The following is a 20,144-nucleotide window of genomic DNA, read 5'->3' on the forward strand; positions in this document are numbered from 1 at the left end:
TCACTAAATTACAGCCACTTAGACTTCTGTTCTGACCCTTAAGCCCTGCTCAAACTCACTGGCATCCCAGGGCCTTCACAATTGTTGCTCTGTCTGACTGGAACATTGGCCCCTTGCTCCTCATAGCTCAGCTCTTTTGATTCCTTCAACACTAAGCTTAAATAGTATTTCCTAAAGAATCATCCTCAACCATTCTCACATCAGTAGCCCTACCACAGGCTCATCATGTCTTTTATATCACCTGGCTTTTTTCTCTTGTTTATTTATTACTCGCATGCTGCTCCCCTTAACACACACACACACACACACACACACACACTAGAATGTGTGGTCAGCCAGGAGAGTCCTGGTCTGTCCATTGTCACTGCTTTACCCCCAGTACAGTGCCTAGAAAAAAGTGGGTGTATAATAAATATTATCAATTGAATAAATAAATTATAAAATATTAGGTAATTCAAGAATTATTGCTGGAATAAAAAATAAAGAAATAAAGTCATTGTATCCCATCTTCATTCATTGTTTCAACATACATACAAACATTTTCTGAAGAATAAATCCTTTTCTTGATATCTACATTGATACCTTAGCAAAACCAAATATCACTGGGTGTTGGGACCTTGGGAGAAAAGGACGCGTCTCAAAAAATGAGTGCTGGACAAAATTCAATCTAAAACTGCATTAAAAACAAGTCACATTGTATTAAATTGGAAAGCAATATAACACATTATTCAATTAAACCCCAGAACCCACCAACTAAAACCTCAATTAATTGAAAATATAGTGGGCCTCCACTTTTGGGCAAAGCATATGTACATCTTAGCAGCTGGGCCAGGCTTTGTCATCCCTTAAGAAGGTTATGCCCCATGGTAAAATCTGTGAACAGACATTTGTGAAGATGCAATTGTGTGCTAGGCCCCGGGCTCAGCATAAATGGCGCATACACAAAGAAGAGACAGTGGACAGTCAGGAAAGAATAAAATAGTAAGGAATGGGGAAGAGGTTTGTTGTTGGGGAGACTTCCCAGAGGAGATAATGTACATATATGTGACGATCTACTTTGGGAAGGAAAACCACTAGGACAAAGTAAGAATGGTACTAGCCCAAGGGAACAGCTGCTACAAGGGAAAACTGAATGAGGTCAGGCTATGTTCCTGCTCAACTAGGTTGGCAGCAATAAGCAAAGAGAACTGAAAAGAAAAAGTAAAAGATAAGATATTTAATCATCACTTATAAAATTCACGAGGTCAGGAGATTGAGACCATACTGGCTAACACAGTGAAACCCTGTCTCTACTAAAAATAGAAAAAATTAACCAGGCATGGTGGCACACACCTGTAGTCCCAGCCAGCTACTCGGGAGGCTGAGGCAGAGAATCACTTGAACCCATGAGGCAGAGGTTGCAGTGAGCCGAGATCACACCACTGCACTCCAGCCTGGGTGATAGAGCAAGACTCCGTCTCAAAAAAAAAAACAAAAAATCAAGTATAGTTACAAGGTAAGAATGAAATCCCAGAAGTTTTAAGACTTTAAAAACAAACGCTGACATGAAAGTTTTTGAGTACAAAGTAATTGATTAGACATTTAACCTAAGCCCTAGTCCTCATAATAGAATTACTTAATAAACTTTTAATTTTTGAATAATTTTGGGTTTATAGAAAATATACAAAGATATACCGAGAGTTCCCATATGCCCTTCACCCAGTTCTCACTAGTGCTATGGCTAACACTGCCATGGACTATGGGGGCTCAGAACATGATAGCTCAAAGCATGGTCCTCTGGCATGCAGAGTACTTTGAGCTAAAGGAGACTGGAAGAGCCTCAGAAGCAAACCCTTTCTGACCTTTTCCTTTTCTCCTGACTCCCACCGCTGTTCCTTCTCCTGAAGAGTTTCACAGAAATCAGAATTCCTCTCTCCTAAGCCAGGTCATAGAAACTTGAACTCTTCCCCAAATTCAGCCATAAAACTTAGAAAGTTCACTCCCCAACCCTCTCCCTCTCTCTTGAAGACCCTCATGTGACAGGTGTCCTGTCTTATACCCATAGGAAGGGAAAGTCACACAGAGACCCGGAGAATCCAAATAGACAGGCCTTGCCAGGCTCCCCCTCAGGCTGTCACCTTTAGATCACACTCTTTGGCCCAGTCACATTTCTACATGACTGCCTGTTTTTCCTCAAACCTCAGAATAAAAATGCACATTTCCCCTGAGTCTTTGGGTCTTCATTTCTGAAGGCTCCCGCATCACATAAAACTTTGATTAAATAGATGTGCATGCTTTTCTTTTGTTAACCCATCTTTTGTTATAGGAGTGTCTGCTGTGATCTTATGCTGGGTGAGGAAAGGGACCACACCTTTCCATCCCTACAGTACAGTTGTCAAAACTAAGAAACTGACATTGGCATATTACTACAGACTTTATTCAGATTTCATTGAGTTTTTCACTAAGGCCCTTTATGTGTTTCAGGATCAAATCCAGAATACCCCATCGCATTTAGCCAACATAGTATTTTAAATCACAACCTTACTGTTAATGTTAATGGGGATAAGATTAACTATACTTATAAATTCTAAAAAGAAAGATGTCATAGCACAATGAATCATAGTCACCCGCTGACTTTTGTTTTTAATAAAAGGGTGTTGTACTATGCAAAACCTATTTCCTAGTAAAGCATGGTTGGAAAATTGTCCTTTGATTATAAAATTAACTTTTCTTGTTGACTTTCATTATAATTTCAGAATATTTTATCCTTGTTGCTGAATGAGCTTCAATAGACAGTGATTCCTAACACTTAGCTTTAATTTCCTTCTTTTCACACCCTTGAGCAGTTAATGATCTATAAATATATTCTTACTTGCATTAAGATGTTGATGCAGCTTTCTTCTTTTGTAATATTTTTTTAATCTGTCCTTTCTGGAAATTAACTGTGTATGAGGTTTTCTAAGAATACATTCACAGAGGGGTATTTTGATCTTATTTTCACATAGAGCTAATTATGCTGAATGGATTCATCTCATCACTGTAAGGTGAGCTCATGCTCTGTGATTTGTGCAAGTTCCTCAGCCTCCCCACAGCTCATCCCAGTGAAGGGGAGAAAGGGGAACTCCACAAAAGTGGGATCCCAACCAAGTTCTGACAGACAATGGGGAAAAGGAGACTCAGGAGAAATGAAATAAACATGTGACATAAATATAATATTCTATTTAAATATACTGTATTTCACTAAGCATAATAACATCTTTTTAGTCACTCACTCTGTTTCCTTCTCTTCCTTTCCTTTTATTAATGGAAGTAAGAGGTAGCAAATTAATTTAAGTGCCTGCCATTGTCCTCCCATCTCCTCTCTCTCCCAAAGTCTTCCCCCAACATAAAACCTTTTTCACTTTTGTTTTTGGTATTATAGTCCTTATTTTGATATTTTAATGAAATACACTATTCAGGCATATGTTACACACATACACACACACACACACACACAGTTTGTCTGTTGGCTCAAATGGCAGAGTCAACCCAGATGAAAATGTGTAAGTCTGTAGGCTGCAAACAAGGTTTGTGTCTTTGCTGAACAACCTTGTTTGAAATCCATCCCATGACCTCCCACCCCCAGCCTTCTTTTCCCTGGAGATGACAATGATAATCATGCATACCTAGCAAAGAGTTGATGCCAAGTAAAAGGTGGCTTCAATTATTCAATTTTCCTCCTCAAGTTTCCTGTAAGGGCACCCTATGCGCCAGTAATGACCGCAGTTTTACTTTGGTTTGCTTTCAAGAGGAGAGCTTGGTTTGTTCTTAGTCCTTGTTCTGTATCCCCGCCTTGGGTGTTAGTAGAGGCTGATGAGTGGGAGTGGACTTTCTAAACACAGAAAAAAGAATAAACAAAACTGTCAAGAGAAAAGAGTACAATCTATTAGAGGTTTTGATCACCCTATTTGTCACAGAGAAATAACAGATGCATTAATGCACACAGCACTTATAATTCAGAGATCATCATTACACCAAATGACAAATGATGTTACTATAATGTACCATTTGTCTTTTCTTACATAGTTAAAAAACCATAATTACTAAAAATCATGACAACTTGCCAATTAAACAGACTCATTCACCCACAGATGAAGCATGCATCTTTGCATTTTGCAAATTAAATAGAGGTGTGTGGGGAAGATAAGAACCAAAGAGTGTAGTACAGTGATTTATTAGGAAGCTTGAACAGGTACACGTTAAAAGTAAAATAATTTCTACCTGTTTTCTAGAGCATCTGAGCCACCTGAAAAAATTTCCAGTTGTAAAAAACAGTAATCTGTTTTCTTCCTAAAGACTTTGAGACTTCATAACAATCTGACTAATAAAGTTAATCTAATCTCATCTGTCTTTTACATTTATTGTGCCAGTGAACAAATCATCTAATACAAGTAAAAAGAATGGATTAATCTTATATTATTTGAAAAAATAATTTTAAATGTGCATAAAACCACTGGGCACACCATTTTGGAAATAAATAATAAAATGCATTACCCCCAGAAAAACGGTAAAGAAAGAGAGGAAAGAGTCCAGGATATGGCAACAGACAGCTGATTGAGTGCCTGAAAGGACTTGAGAGAAGGGCTGGTCAGGGCCAGCTAACATCCAGCCCTCATGAGGAGAGAAAAAGTGACAGTATATTTAATACATAGTGTTTCTGGTCTGGGTGACTTTGGGACCCAGGAGGATGAGGGCAGCCCTCTTAGCAAGTGGAGCTCAACTTTGTTCACATGTCACAAGAGTTTATGGATTCTGTAATACATGTCAATTCCTAGAAGTAGAAGCTTCCATTTGCCTTTGCCTGCTGACAGATGACCCCTTTATTTGGAAGAAACTACCTCTTTTGTTACGCAATGTAAAATAAAGAGCCCTTCCCTTGAGAGAGAGAGAGAGAGTGTGTGTGTCTTAAGGAAAAACAGTGTAAGACTGGGTGCGGTGGCTCACGCCTGTAATCTTAGCACTCTGGGAGGCTGAGGCCGGCAGATCACCTGAAGCCAGGAGTTCGAGACCAGCCTGGCCAATATGGTGAAACTCTGACTCTACTAAAATACAAAAATAGCCAGGCCTCGTGGTGCATGTCTGTAATCCCAGCTACTCGGGAGGCTGAGGCAGGAGAGTCACTTGAACCCAGGAGGTAGAGGTTGCAGTGAGCCGAGATCGCACCACTGCACTCCAGCCTGGGCGACAGAGTGAGACTCTGTCTCCAAAAAAATAAATAAATAAATAAAAATAAAAAATCAGTGTAGTAATCCAAATGCAGATATTTTAGGTTTGTTTAATAAGATAAATTCTATTGCGCATCAACTAGAGGCCACCGTGGAGAATGTGGTTAGGTGCACAGGTTGTGGGGACAGTGGGTAAAGATCTCATCCCAGGGTCCCCACATCCTATAGTGGCTGCCATAGGAAAATTCACTTAAGCTCTCTCTGCTTCCATTTTCTCCTCTTAAAATGAGCCTAATCACAGTACCCAATTCATAGGGCTATCGTGAGCATTCATGAAATGAATCTCCTGCCCATGGTAGATGCTCAGTGAGTGTTGGGTATTTGTTGGTGGGTGGGAAGGGATATTTATTTCCTCTGTTTGTGTTTAGACAGCAAAATTCTAAAATTGGTGTCTGGTTTGTTAGAGATGGATCTCATTTGCAGAAACCATTGCAATGAGGGAGTTAGCAGAAATGTGGCCTTGCCGTCTGTTGGAGTGTGAGATTTGCCAGCTACAATTATAAAAAGGGCTAATTAATTTTAGAATGGATAAAACCCAAAAAGCAATCTTCGTTTGCAAACAAAATTGTGTTACAGCCAGAGCTTTCATAAAGAAAAGTCCAAATACCCCAAACTCATCTTTGTATTTTGTGAGGATAGGATCATCATCAAGAGCAAAAATATCTACTTCTTTGACAGTAATGAAACTGGAAATGATAATTTAAGCAGGGAGCACCAGCATATGAGACTATAGAATTTCCATTTGCACTAGCTATCCTTCTCTTTACAGAGCAGTTTGAATTTCCCTTGGGAAAAGATGCAATGCAGACTGGCTTTGAAACTTGGACTCCTTGGCCAAAACATGCATATTTGTTTCCTTTTAATTTGTTCAAATGTATCATCAACACAATCAGAATCCCTGTGCAGTTGGTACTGGACTAGTTAATTAGCAAGTGTAAATAAACAGGTGAGAGAAAATAAATTTGCTGTTTAGAATATATTTTGCAATTTTTTGGCAAATAGTCAAAGGGACAGCTTTTACATTTCTAAAGAAGGAGAAGGTGACATATGACTTAGATAAATGTATGATCCTAATCTACTGTATTTCACCAACTCTTACTTAATGCAAGAAATGGAAATATTATCTCAACAGAACCATAGTAGTATCCCACAAGGAGGAGATTGGGAGAATAGAGAATTTTGGGGTCTAAGCTCAAGTGACTTAAGGCAGATCTTTCAGCACAGGAAATCAGTTGTCATTGGGATTGGTTCATAAGGTCATGGTTTAGGACTGGTAGCACAATTCAGTGGGGTCTTGAAGTGAGACTGAGGAATAGACTAGGTTGGATAGGCAAGCCAATAAGCAAGACATTTGTATGGACAAATCAATTTGCAGAAACTCCCTGAAGCAGGTGGGAAGTTATTTATTGATTTATGCCTTTATCTTACTAAAAAAAAAAATGTCCTGCAACAAATTGTGAAGTTATGTGTTTATAGTCAGCCTCAGTCCTCCATCCTGATAGTGAAGCTCTGAGGACACAGGTTGTCCCTTCTCTCCTGATACCATGTCAAGTGCCCTTTCCCTTGTACCACACTCTTCTGCTCTCTGCCCAGGGCCAGAACTCTGCTTTAACTACAGAATGCAAATTCCATTCCCGTGCCCTATGTCTCTTGCAAGTGCACAGCGCTGAAGTTGAACACTTTAAAGCTCTTGGTCTCCAAGTCCTGTCTGTGAGCTGGCTCTGAGCTGCTTGTGCTTTAATTCCCTGGGGAGTTTTTCTTTTCTCCTGGAACCTTTCATTTTTAATGTATCATATATTTTTCCAGAGGATGTGCACAGCTAGGTTTGTGAATCCTTGAACCAGGAGACAGAAATGAGTAATAATTCAATGTTTCTTGAGCTGATTAAAGGCATAGAATACCTAAACACCTGCTTGTTCTTTCTATGACACCATGAAGAATGTCAGATTCAAATACTTGTAACTGAAATGATTATATATGGTATTTAGGACTACACTTTACTAGCAATAAGCAGTACCAGGTAAAAGTTTAAATACAATGCACAGAATATCTTTTTTAATTAAGAAAATTGCTCTCATCAGCTTCTTCCCATTAAAAGTTGAGGGAGGGAAAAAGGTGAGTCACATTGTGTCTGGAAGAAGCATTAGACCACAGGGCCATGCAAACACAGAGAATGAGAACCACTGGTCTAGAAAGAAACACAGCTGGAAACTCAGTCTGTGAGGCTGCCTCAATAGCAGCTGTAGGGGATCACATTTGCATTCTGACAGGAAGTATATTGCCATAATTTGGAGAAGATACGGGGAGTGAGAATTACTGGTTCTTGGTGACTGCAGGTATGAGAGATAATTTTTTTTTATATTGGAGGAATTCTAAGACTCCCTTGTCCTCAGGGGTAGGCAGCCATCTGTTTTGCCCGTGACTACACTGGTCCTCTATTATAACTGGTATTTGTCTTATGCTTTCAGTTCAGGCAGGTTGGGCCAGGTTATGCCTCAGTAACAAACAGCCCCCAAATCTCTGTGATTTAACACATCAAACATGCCCTTTTCCTTCACAATAAACATCAGTACAGTTCCACCAGGAGCTCCAACATTAATGAGGTTCCATCCCTGCATGCGCTTGTATGACGTGTTAGAAGAAAGGGCTGTTGGGAGTCATACACTGGCTCTCAAGCTTCCATCTGTAAGTAACACAGTTCACTTCCATTTCAATTTCATTTGCCAAAGTTAGTCACATGACCACACATAATTTCAAAAGGGGAAGAAAGTTTATCTCTACCATATGCCCAGAAATAAGAGAACCAGAGCACATTATTTGCCAACAGCCTCCAAACGTTAACTTAGGTTTGAGAAATAGACATTCTCACACTCAAATTGCAGCTCTAACAACAGCTAGTAGGTAGCCTGAAAAGTACTGAGAGAGAAAATGGGTCCCTAGAGAAGCTGTTTGCATTCTCTCTTCGACGGTTTGTATTGATGGGCTGGGTTAAATTAAAAGGGCCAAAGCAGGAAAGATATTAGCTATCCCAATCTGTCCCATCCTTTAATCAATGCCAAATCCCTCCCTGCTGTGAAATGTTCTATGACTGTCTCAGGCTGCATTGTTCTCTCTGGTTTCTTCAGTTATCACCAATACTTAACACATGGTCACTCTTTGATAACAATGGGGAAAGTGAATGAATGCTTGTAAATCAATATTCCAGGGGAAACAGTTCTTCTCCTCCGTGCCACTCCACAAAGTGCCTAGGCCAAGGATGGGTACACAGTACAAAAACCATAACTCTTTAATAGTTGATTAAAAACAATAATAAACACGAAATTGATGGATGTGAGCTGAGTTCCTCATGGTTCCCTCAAAGAATAGATGCCATTTCTATTAAAAGTACATTGCTTACTCCTCCCACTCAGCCTGGCCACACAGAGTGAGTTGGAAGACTGCTGAATATAAATGACATTTGGCTGGGTCCTTGTGAGGACAGTCATTAATATTGCTAACAGGTCCATGTGTTAAACTTGGCCCAACACGGGCACCAGACGCATCCTCCCAGGCAACCTGGGGGCCCTTCTGATGACTCCTCCAGGCCAGGCACACTGCGTCTGCTTGCATTCAGGCAGCCTGGCCACTTGGCTCGAAACAGAGCATCCATGGCAAGAACAAACACTCTCCCAGCGAGGCTCTACTTCATGAAAAATGAATGTAGCTGGGGAGGTTGAGTCCTGCTGGCAGATCTGGTCTACAGATGGTGTAATTCTTCTAATGACCGGGGACAGCCGATTGAAAGATCATCTAGGCCTACTTCTGCAGTCCCAGAGGAGTTAGATAAATTCAACAAGGATTTATAATAATTGCATGCCTACTTTGTATCTAGCCCTGTGATCAGGAAAATGGGCAATCAGAGATTCGGAAGAAAGATGAACCAAGGCATCCTTTGGCAAAGGTGTGATCTTAAAGTTGGACAGTGTGTAATGAGAGAAGGAAATAAATTCCTCACTGTGGTCAAGGGTTAAACATTTTTTAATAAATCTAATAAAGGATTCACATACATTATTTCTTTTAATATTTGCAATCACCCTATGAATAGATACTAATATCTCCATTTTCCAAATGAGGAAACCAAGGCTCAGAGGTTACACGGCTTCCCCCAAAGTCTGACATGTGATAGTCAAGATTTAAACTTCTGCTTCTGAAGGCCATGTTATGAGATTGTACATTATATGTTGAGGGCTACTGAGTTCAAATAAGTCAGGCTCAGAATATGACGAATAATAAGAAACATTTCCAGAGTGCTCACTCGGCACCTGACAAGTTCCTACACCCTTTCCATGGAATAACTTATTTAACTTATAGCAACCCCATCAGTTCAGTACTAATATACCCTCACTTTATAAATAAGGAAACATGCACAGAGAGTTGAGATAGTCAGCCCAAAGTCACACAATGAAGTGGAGTAGTAGGGATTTGAACCCAGATAAATAGGGTTTGTCTTCCTGCCCACTACACTGTATTAGTAATACAGGTAACGGTCACTTCCTTCCCCTAAGCCCCCCCAAATATGTCCAGGCCATTAACTGAGAGGGTTATTTATTGTTTTTATCTGTCTTGTCTCAAAATAGAAGTTTACAAACTTTTAGAAAACAACCTTCCCTGGCCTTAGTTTTCAAAACCTAGAGAAGGAGGGCTTTAAAGATTAGGTGTGGTCAAAGTTGATAGATAGATAGATAGATAGATAGATAGATAGATAGATAGATAGATGATAGATAGATGCATATAGATTTTTTAAGAACTTCTGTCTAAACTAGGAAGCAAGTGGAGGAGGGAAGAGATCCCACAGGTGAAAGTGTTAGTTACTGCTCTCCTGAGAAAGGTGATAGGACTTCTGTTAGTGATATTGCATAGTAGAAAGGCTGCACATGAGGAGGTAAGGCTCCTAGCCTCATGAATAATCTCATTGTACAAGTTTAATATAGAAACAGTAATGCAGTCAACTTCAAAAAACCACACAGATTTAGACAACTACATTCCTGCTGACCATTGTAGACAGGCCATAGGGCCTGAGCCAAATGCTTTGGAATTTGGTGGTGCTTAAGGGTTCCAAAATGAATCTCAAGAAGGTAAGAGTTCTCCACAACAAAAAGATATTAAATTTCTTATCTACTGTGACAAATAGGGGCTTGGACTCAGATTTCATTTAATTTGAAACAAAGAAATGGAAGGTTCTTAGATGTGAGTAAGGCAAGACCTTTCTGTGTGTAGCTATTATCTTGAAATTCTGCAGTTTTAATATTTGGTACAGTATTAGCTTATATATCTGAGAAATGCTTCCTTTCTCTTTTCCCTAATTCACACACACACACACACACACACTCAAAATGGAAGAAAAGAATAGAGAGGAAGAAAAATAACAAAGCTAGAAAGATTTTTAGTGGCAGATGCAAAAATGAATATTAACTGTTTTTCCAAGTAATAGAATCAGATGTTTAGTTTAGCAGGACACTGTTGTGTATCTAATTTTTCCATTAAGATTTTCATAGAGAGAGACCTGATAACCACTTTTGCAGTGAATATTGCCGAGGTGTACCTGCATGGTTGAAAGGGAAGAAAATGAATATGTGCATTTAAAATTTTTATGATTACATTTTTAGTGAAAGGAGGAGGATGACTGGAGTTTCACAACTGCTTTAATACAATTGGTTCCACTTAGAGGAGATGACACGTTGAAATGTGATGAGTAAAGATGTGCAGAATGCTTCCCCAGTAATTGGAATTCAAGCAACAATAACACTGGGCATTGTTGGATCCTTTACAGCTTTAAGAAAAAGGTCTCCTTCCTTCGTTTTGGAAAAAAGTGCACATATTATAGAACATCATGACTTTATTCAACATTAAAAAGAGAAATTAAAAATTATTTCACCTGAGTGCTTCTGCATTTCAATCAAGCATATGCGTAAGTTTATGCAACTTCTAACGCACAATTTCTTCTTCCAACTTTCTATTGCTATAAAATGGCAGGATTTTAGAGCTGAATGAGTAATTTTGTGTCAAATTCTCACTTTAGAAATGAGGAAATAAAGGCCTAGATAAGTAAGGTAATTTACCTATAGATACACAGTAAATTGATGGCAGAAATGGAACCAGGCTAAGAACTCCTGATAGTGCTTCTAGAATAGTCCAAGATGGGAGGGTCTGAGCAGTGGGAAAGAGACTGTCAGGGGCCAAGGACCAGTTATCCTGGGGAAATATTAAGAAGAACTGAATGAGACTAACAGCTGGTAAAAGGCCATTGGCTGTAGCAAACAGATTACAGACGATGTCTGTAGTCAGGACTTTTTTGGTCATGACGGGTGCAAAACCATCTAAAACTAGCTTGAGCTAAAGGAAAAAATTACATCCTCATGTTACCAAGAAGCCTGGATTTAGAAATTATTTCAAGTACACCTGGAGAGAGGTACCCAAATGACTATCAGTGCTTTTTCTCGAGCTCTGTTGCTTAGCTTTCTGTGCTGGTCTTATTCTTTCTTACAGGTAGCATCTTCCATGCAGTGAGAAAGAGGGCCACTTTGTAATCTGTATTTATGTTCTCCCACTTTGGCAAACTCAGCTGAAAAAGAAGGCCTGCTTTTCAATGTTCAAACATTAATTGGGGCAGAACATTAATTTCTGCCCCAAAGGTATATGTTGGTAATTAACATATACCAACTCTATACTCAAGAAGTCGCTATTCTTGGCCAGAGGTGAATAACATTTCAACTCTATAGCTGGTGCAATACAGAGAGATTTTATGATTCACTGACCAACTGAGGACATATGATAAGGCTTATCTTAAAGATAAGAGGATATGTAATTGGAAAAAATGGGCCAAACATTAAAACAATAGCTTGAGGCTTCCTTTAGGGACCAACAAGCATGTATAAACTTCTTCTCAAACATTTGCTCTATCTAACAAATTACAAATATCTATGTACCATTAAAATCATGTTCAACACTGCCCAAGGGGTTATAGCCTAAAGTCAGTTCCAGATACTGCATGCTAATTTCATGTCATGACATATCACGAATCATAATTCATAATACAAAATGAATCATAAAAGGATTCATGCCATGAAATGAGCTTTGAATCAAAGGAATATTCATTCTGCCTGTATTTCTACTAAAATCCTATTTCAATATTCTGAGGTCTATGAATAAAGTAAGTACTCAATTTCATCATCTGAAGCATACCAACTGAAAACTGGCTGGAAAAACGTAATAATCTCAAACACTCCCACTTACAAAGCAAAGAAAAGGAAATATTATGAGGAGATCCTTGATCCACAGCACATGCCGAATACTCCTGGACAAGAAGAATCCTATCTCTCTGCATTAGTTGGGGAATAAGAACCTCGGTCAGTCAATCTTGCTGTCCTACTTTCTATGCTCTGATATCGTTTCCTCCATGGTCGTGCCAGGGAGAGACATAGAAACAAATTACATGCTAGAAGTTCTATCACTTTAGAAGCCCATTTCCTGTAGGGACAATGATAGGAATCTTTGGGTTGCTTTGGAAGTTGAGAAAACTTTTATCTCTAAAGCATGTTTCTCTGACAATAGAACTACTTTAAAACCGTACTCAACCTCAAGGCTATTATATTTCTAAGGACTCCCAGTTACAAATACTGGAACATTTTTAAAGATGTGATCCATGTATGTGGATCCCAACCTGGTAGATTGTTTTTTGTAGCAATAGGCCTTGATGCTAGGCTGTAATGGATGCCATGGGGTACCTCCTAGAACCCCTGTCCAGGTCTAAAACCCTTGTTTCCCTCCTTCTGGGAGTTTTAGCAGCCAGCAGTTTTCAGCTGAATTCTTTTTTGGAACTTGCCTTCAACTAAACAGAGCTGACCCTCACAGTTTTTGCCTCTTCCCTGGATTTAGAGGCACGTTTGATGACTGGTCAACATAGGGGTATAAATGCCTGGTCCCCTTGTTCAACTTTAGGCAACTCTGAAGGGCCAACCCAGCTTCATAACTTTATATAGAATTGACCAATGTCAATATTGCTATAGCATCACTCTGCCCAATCTTGCTACCTTTATTCCTCCACAGGTGTGGATTCTGAAAGCATTCCTACAATAAACATTCTGCTTGTAAATTTCCATCTCAGTGTCTGCTTCCCAGGGAACCCAACCTATGACAGGCAACACCAGGAGTCTAAGAGACAAAATTCTGAAATGAGATTATTGGAACTCCGTTAAATAACTTGCAGACTGGCAGGCAATAAGGACCCCAAAAATGGTGATCGGTGGAGCATGGACATTCCTTGGCATATAACAGTGGAGTAATTATTAAAATTTTCCCCAGTATTAACCAAGATTGCATACCAAGAAAGGAGAAAGCATTGATATGTGCAATGTAAAAGATGACCAAGAAATATTTGAGAATTAATAATTATGAGGACTACGGAACTGAATGAATGTTGCTGTGCACAATGAACACTGTGAAGATGGACAATGAAGGGCTGAAGGTGATTCATGTCCAACCAAAGACTAAGGCCAGAGGGTCTTCTTAGAAGCATAGAGACTCACCCCCTGCAATGGGAGAGAAGAAAAAGCTGAGGCTGGAGCCCAAGATTGAATTATAACAGTAACAGAGCTCGAAAGAAGGTTGAATGTTCCCCCTTAAGAGGTCTGCTATGACAAAATCAGGCTTCTACAGGAAAGGGGTGGACTTTGGAACAACCAAAAGCTGCCAAATTTTAGTAAGGCCTTCTCTCAGTCAGTCAGTCTTCTCTCACCCAAGAAGCAGACCTGTAGGATATACATACATACATCATTGTGTGTGTGTGTGTGTTTGTGTGTGTCTCTTCACACAGAGATACATGCATATGCATATATGTATATGTGTATGTGTTAATATACATATGATTTGTTATAAGGAATTGGCTTACACAATTATGGGGGCTGGCTAAGCAAGTCTTAAATCCATAGTACAGACAATCAAGAAGAGCAGGCTGGAAATTCTTTGACTGGAACTAAAGCTGCTGTCCCCAGGTAAAATTTCTTCTTCTTCCTTAGGGAAATCTCAGCTCTGCTCTTAAGGTCTTTTATGTGATTGCAGTCAGGCCCACCCACTCAGATTATTTTGTGTAATTTTCTGTACTTAAAGTCAACAAATTGCAGCTATTAATCACATCTACAAAATACATCCATAACAACATCTAGATTAGGATTTGGTTGCATAATTGAGGACTTGAGCTTGGCAGAGTGGACACATAACTTTCATCCTCCTAGGCCTAGAGCAGGAAAGGGCTCTGCATCAGCTCCAGGCTGTGGTTCCTCACATTCATGAGCTCATAGTTTCAGTAGAGGAAAAAGAGCACCGCTTACCTGGGTCTCTGCCTAGGGTCTCATAAAGCTATAACCAGGGAATTGTCCACTGGAGGGAAAGATGCCATGTGATATTATGGTGAGATCCAATATGAGAATCACATCATGGATGAAACCAAGGAGTGGAAGTAAGAGAGGCTACATTTACCGTCATTCCGAATTTCCCACTTGGTGAACCTGGAGCTCCCATTTCCAAAGCTGGTTTAGACATTTTGATTCCTAGATGGAAAACAATTCTACCAAGTGAAACAGCTGAGTCCTACTAACCCAAGTGACAGCTGCTGCTTGGTCACTTCTGACTCTACTCTTTTTGCCAAGAGACCAGCAACTGAAGGAATCAACATCCTGGCAGGACAAATGATTCTGATCATCAGAAGGTTGTTCATATATCACAAAGATGGGAAGAACATGTGTATTCCCCAGATGAACCAATGGGTGTCTTTTGGTGCCCCCTTTCTTCAATATCTTTCAGAATTGTCCTAAATTGTACTAAGAAGCAAATTGTTTATACTCTGCATCAACCAATCATTAGAAATGAGATTCTGAGAAGTGGGCAGGACTTCTTTGGCCAAAGTGGCTTTTTCAGCTAATGACAAGTCGCAGAGAAGGGTCAAGTGGAACTTATTGGCAATTAACATTTGCAAAAGCTGGAAAAATAAGTGTGGTATCTGAAGTTATAATTAATTTAAGTTTTTAAATTACCATGATAAATTTATTATTATATCACCTAATCTTTTAGTCACTTTTTTGTCACAAACACTGTCTCCTATTCTATTCATTACGTTATTTTTACTTGAATCTGGCAGGCTCATGACTGCTTCAAGCAAATAGAGTAAGGTAGAAGCGAAGCTGTATGTCTTCCATGGCTGGGTCAGAATAGGTCATTCAGCTTCCTATTGATCCTCTTGGGCAGTCACTCTGGGGAAAGCTGGCTATTGTGCAAGAAGTCCAACAACCTTGAGACTACCTTGCTAGAAAAGTCACAATTTGACAGCCCATTTGACAGAAACAGCTGAGTTCTCAGCTGATAGCCAGGAAAACCACCAACCATGCGCGTACAACATCTTGAACACACAGCCAAGCCAGGTTTTCTGATAATGATTTCTAGCTGATGTCTAAATACAGCTGCCTAGAAGGACCAAATACAAACCACCCAGCTAGGGCCTTCTCAAGTTCCTGACCCACAAAATTTTAATAATAATAAAATGATTGTTGTGCACAACTCAGTTTTGTGGACAAGCTGGAAGGGTCCCAAGGAGACTCTTAGTGGAAACATGATGGGACTCGAGAAGGTTGTTGGAGAAGAACTAAAGGAAGATGGCATTGAAAGCTGAGGAGTATCTTTATCCTGACACTACCACGCTGGAGAGGTTCTAGGGAGGCATTCTGAGTAACATTCTTCACTGAATTCTCAGACGACTGCCAGCATCAAATCCTAAATATGTCTGTGGGCCTTCGTAATGCCCAAGAATTCTGTGTAATATAACTTCTATATAGGAAAGCTTTTGAATTTGAACTTTTCTTTTGATAACCAGCCATTTTACTATTTGTATGTGTTATGTTAAGTTTTTATGTTGGAAAGTCAACATCTTAAAAAATGATAGTTTTTTAAATTATTCAAATATTTCATTTTTCTTGTTGCATTGACTAGAATAGCTAAACTAGTGTTAAATAAAAGTGGGCACAGCAGATATTCTTGTCTTCTCCTACATTAATGGATTAATAAGCTTAAGTTATTAAAAAACCTTTATTAACAATAATAATAAGAGCTATTGTGGATTACTGTTTGGTGCTAGGTGCATAATAATGGTATGTTATAGTTCTCAAGAGCACAGATTAAAAAGCCAGACTTATTGGATTTTAATTCCATCTCTGCTCTTTGTGATGTAGGGCAAGTCATTTTACCAGTCTTTGCTTTAGTTTCCTCATCTATAAAATGGGGATAACAATGGTCTACTTACCTCATTGGGTTGCCATGGGGATTAAATGAAGGGGTAAAATTAGCATCACTTAGTGCAATGCCTGATCCTTAGTAAGTGCTGTGTAGGTGTCTGTTGTTATTAACCTTTATCAAGTGTCTTCTATGTCCAGATTCTGTGCTAAGAGCTTCAATTTACTGCCATATACAAGGTTTACAACCTTTGCATGAAGTATATACTATTTTCTTAATATTTCAGGGAAGGAATCTGCAGCTCCAAATAATTGTATAACTTGCCTTGTTGCTTAACTGTAAATGACAGAGCAAGGTTTTGAACTAAAGTCCATTTAACTTTCTTTCTTTCTTTCTTTTTTTCTTCTGAGACATAGTCTTGCTGTGTCACCCAGGCTGGAGTGCAGTGGTGTGATTTCAGCTCACTGCAGTCTCTGCCTCCAGGTTCCAGCAATTCTCCTGCCTCGGCCTCCTGGGTAGCTGGGATTACAGGCTCATGCCACCACACCTGGCTAATTTTTGTATTTTTAGTAGTGACAGTGTTTCACCATGTTGGCCAGGCTGGTCTCAAACTCCAGACCTCAGGCGATCCACCAGCCTCAGCCTCCCAAAGTGTTGGAATTACAGGCATGAGCCACTGTGCCCAGCCCCATCTAACTTTAAGTTCATATTTTCCCCCAGTGATATGATATGCTTCTAGTTCCATGGCAAGTACTTTGCAAAAGCAAAGAGAAATATTATACATAGTTCCTTCCCTTATGGGTCTTAAAACTCCAGGAGTCAGTTAGGGCTGCCAGCAAAGTACTCAGTTTGCTGGATCACTGGAGAGGAGGAGAGAGGAGCAGCCATGAAGAACTTGGCTCCATTCTAAGTTCTAAATTTTGAATGTCAAGGAAAGCAGCTGCCCTGGACTTCCCTGAAGAGCAGTGAGCTGTCAGATGCTGAGATTCCGTCAGACAAAGAGCCCAGGTTATCTCCCTGCAGGGATCTGATATTTGACCTCACTTTGCTTTTATTCTGAAGTCATAATGAAAGGTTGAGATGAGGATAGCCAAAAAAATGTCTGGCATGGAAGGTTGGTTCCCCTGAATAAATTGCAGTGATTAGGAAATGAACATATTTGGAGACCTTTGAAATAATGTTTCCATTTTAATAGTACTTTATTGCAAACTGGCTGTCTTCAATCTTGACCTTCTTTATGACATTCCATTCCACATTTTCAACTGTTTCCTAGATGGCCCTATAGATAAGAACAATAAAATCCTCTGAATTAAAATAATCCAAGTAAAACTAAGTTATCATCCAAGTTTACCTTCCCACCTATACTTTGTTGTCATTGATATTGTCATTAATCTTATTGTGTATGCTTGACACTTTGAAATTATCCTTGACCCTCTGACCCTCTCCTTCAAGATAAACACTAGGTTCTACTGAATTTTCTTCATTTCTCTCTCTCTCTTTCTCTCTCTCTCTTTCTGCCTTAAGTACAACCATCTCTATAGTTTACACCTACATAGGCACATAGTCCAATCACTATTTTCTAATAAAAGCCCCCCTTTCATTTCAAATCCCTTCTACCCAGTATGTCAAAATAAATCATTCAAAAAATCCCTTTGAGTAGGGAAAGAGAAAATTAGTAACTTTATAGTAGAGAAATTTGGCACACTCTATCTTAACCATGTAATAAAGGTTCACATCACCAGATATGTCATGTGAATATCGTGACCCCATCATGTAAGGTGACTGGAAGGGCTCTGGAGTTTAATTCCAGTGTAATCATGAGGAAACATCAGACTTACCCAGGTTGGGAGAAATTCTAGTGGACATTTGGCTAGTACACGTTAAGACTGTTAAGGTCATTAAAAAAAAAAAGGGAAATACCGGGAAACTGTCACAGACCAGAGGAAACTGGGAGGTATGACAATTAAGTGCAATGTGGTACCCTGGTTTTGATCCTGGGGTAGAGAGAAGGCATTCATGGAAAAGCAAGAGATATGCAGATGGCTGGAGTTTAGTTTGTAGCAATGTACCAATGTTCGTTTCTTAGTTTTGACAAGGTACCAATGAGGAAAACCAGGAGAGGGGTATATAGAAAGTCTCTTTATAACTTTTTTGTAAATCTAAAATTATTCTGAAATAAAAAGTTTATTTAAAAAATGCTCTGTGTGACAAAACTTTCATTAAAGCCCCACTGTTCATCAAGTCCATGTGTAGAATCCTGCTGTCCTTGGCTCACTACTGCCTTCTTCAGTCATCTCTGTAGGCAGAATGATGCCATTCCCAAAGATGTTCACACCCTAATCTCCAGAAACTATTAATATATTACCTTTCATGGTTCTATTAAGGTTATTGGCCCTGAGATTGGGAAATTATTTTAATCATTTGGGTAGGACCAATCTAATCATATGAGCCCTTTAAAAGCAGAAAACGTTTTTTGTCTAGAGGCAGAAGAGATGTGACAGAAGGGGAAGTAAGAGAGATTCCAAGCATGAGAAGGATTTGGTGTGCTATTGCTGACTCTGAAATGCAGGACTCCCCATGCATGGACCAGAGGAGGCCACAAAACTGAGAGCAGTCCCCAGCTGACCACCAGCAAGGAGAAGAGGAGCTCAATCCTACAGCTGCAATGAAATGTTTTCTGCCTATAACCTGGCTGAGCTTGGAAAGCTTTTTTTTTTCCCAGAACCACTCCATAACAACCCCCACCAACCAATATCTTAACTTTGGCTTTGTGACACCTACGGAAGAGGAATCAGCCAAGCCAACCTGGACTTCTGACCTAAAGAAGCATGAGATATGGGTGTTGTTTTAAGTTGCTAAAGTGGTAGTAATTTGTTATAGCAGCAATAGAAAGTTAATTCATCCTGTATATTTTTTCTTTTTAGTCCAGTGCAGTCTTTCTCATCTTGTTTTTTACTGTCTCTGCCATTCATTTGGTATGTGGGGGAGGTTGCCTTTTACTGTTTTTCTGAACATGAATGCATCATTTTCCCAACTAGGTTATAATTTCTTTGAGGACTATGGTCTTGCCTTGTTCATGACTATACGTGTGTGTGTGTGTGTGTGTGTGTGTGTGTGTGTGTGTGTGTGTATTTCCAGCTGCTTACTGTTGCATTTGAGGCTTCCTGATCCTGCCTGCCTGCATCTATCTTTCAGGCTTTTCACCCATCAGTCTCTGACACCTACCCTAGATTTCAATCTACACTTGGTAAATATTTGTTGTATATAAACCACCAGTGTCTAATGTCCTAATCACAGTTGTTCAATAACATGATGATGATGATAGCCCTGAAGAAGTGGAACAAAGAGAGAGAAAATAGTGTCAGATTCTGAGATAAGAGAGTAAGCAAAAATATTATGAGTCACGACAGATATTCCTCAAAAATAGTGATATTCAAGTTGGTCAATTGCCCCAGGAGATATTTGGCAATGTCTTAAGACATTTTTTATAGTCATGGTGGGGGAGGGAGATTTCAACTGACAACTAATGAGTAGAAGCCAGAGACACTGCTTAACATCATATGATTCACAGAACGGCCCCTACAACACAGAAGTATCCAACCCAAAACATCAACAGTGTCCACGTGGGAAACCCTATTCTATTAT

This window comes from Pongo abelii, chromosome 11 (assembly GCF_028885655.2).
Source record: "Pongo abelii isolate AG06213 chromosome 11, NHGRI_mPonAbe1-v2.0_pri, whole genome shotgun sequence".
In the NCBI taxonomy this organism is placed as follows: Eukaryota; Metazoa; Chordata; class Mammalia; order Primates; family Hominidae; genus Pongo; species Pongo abelii.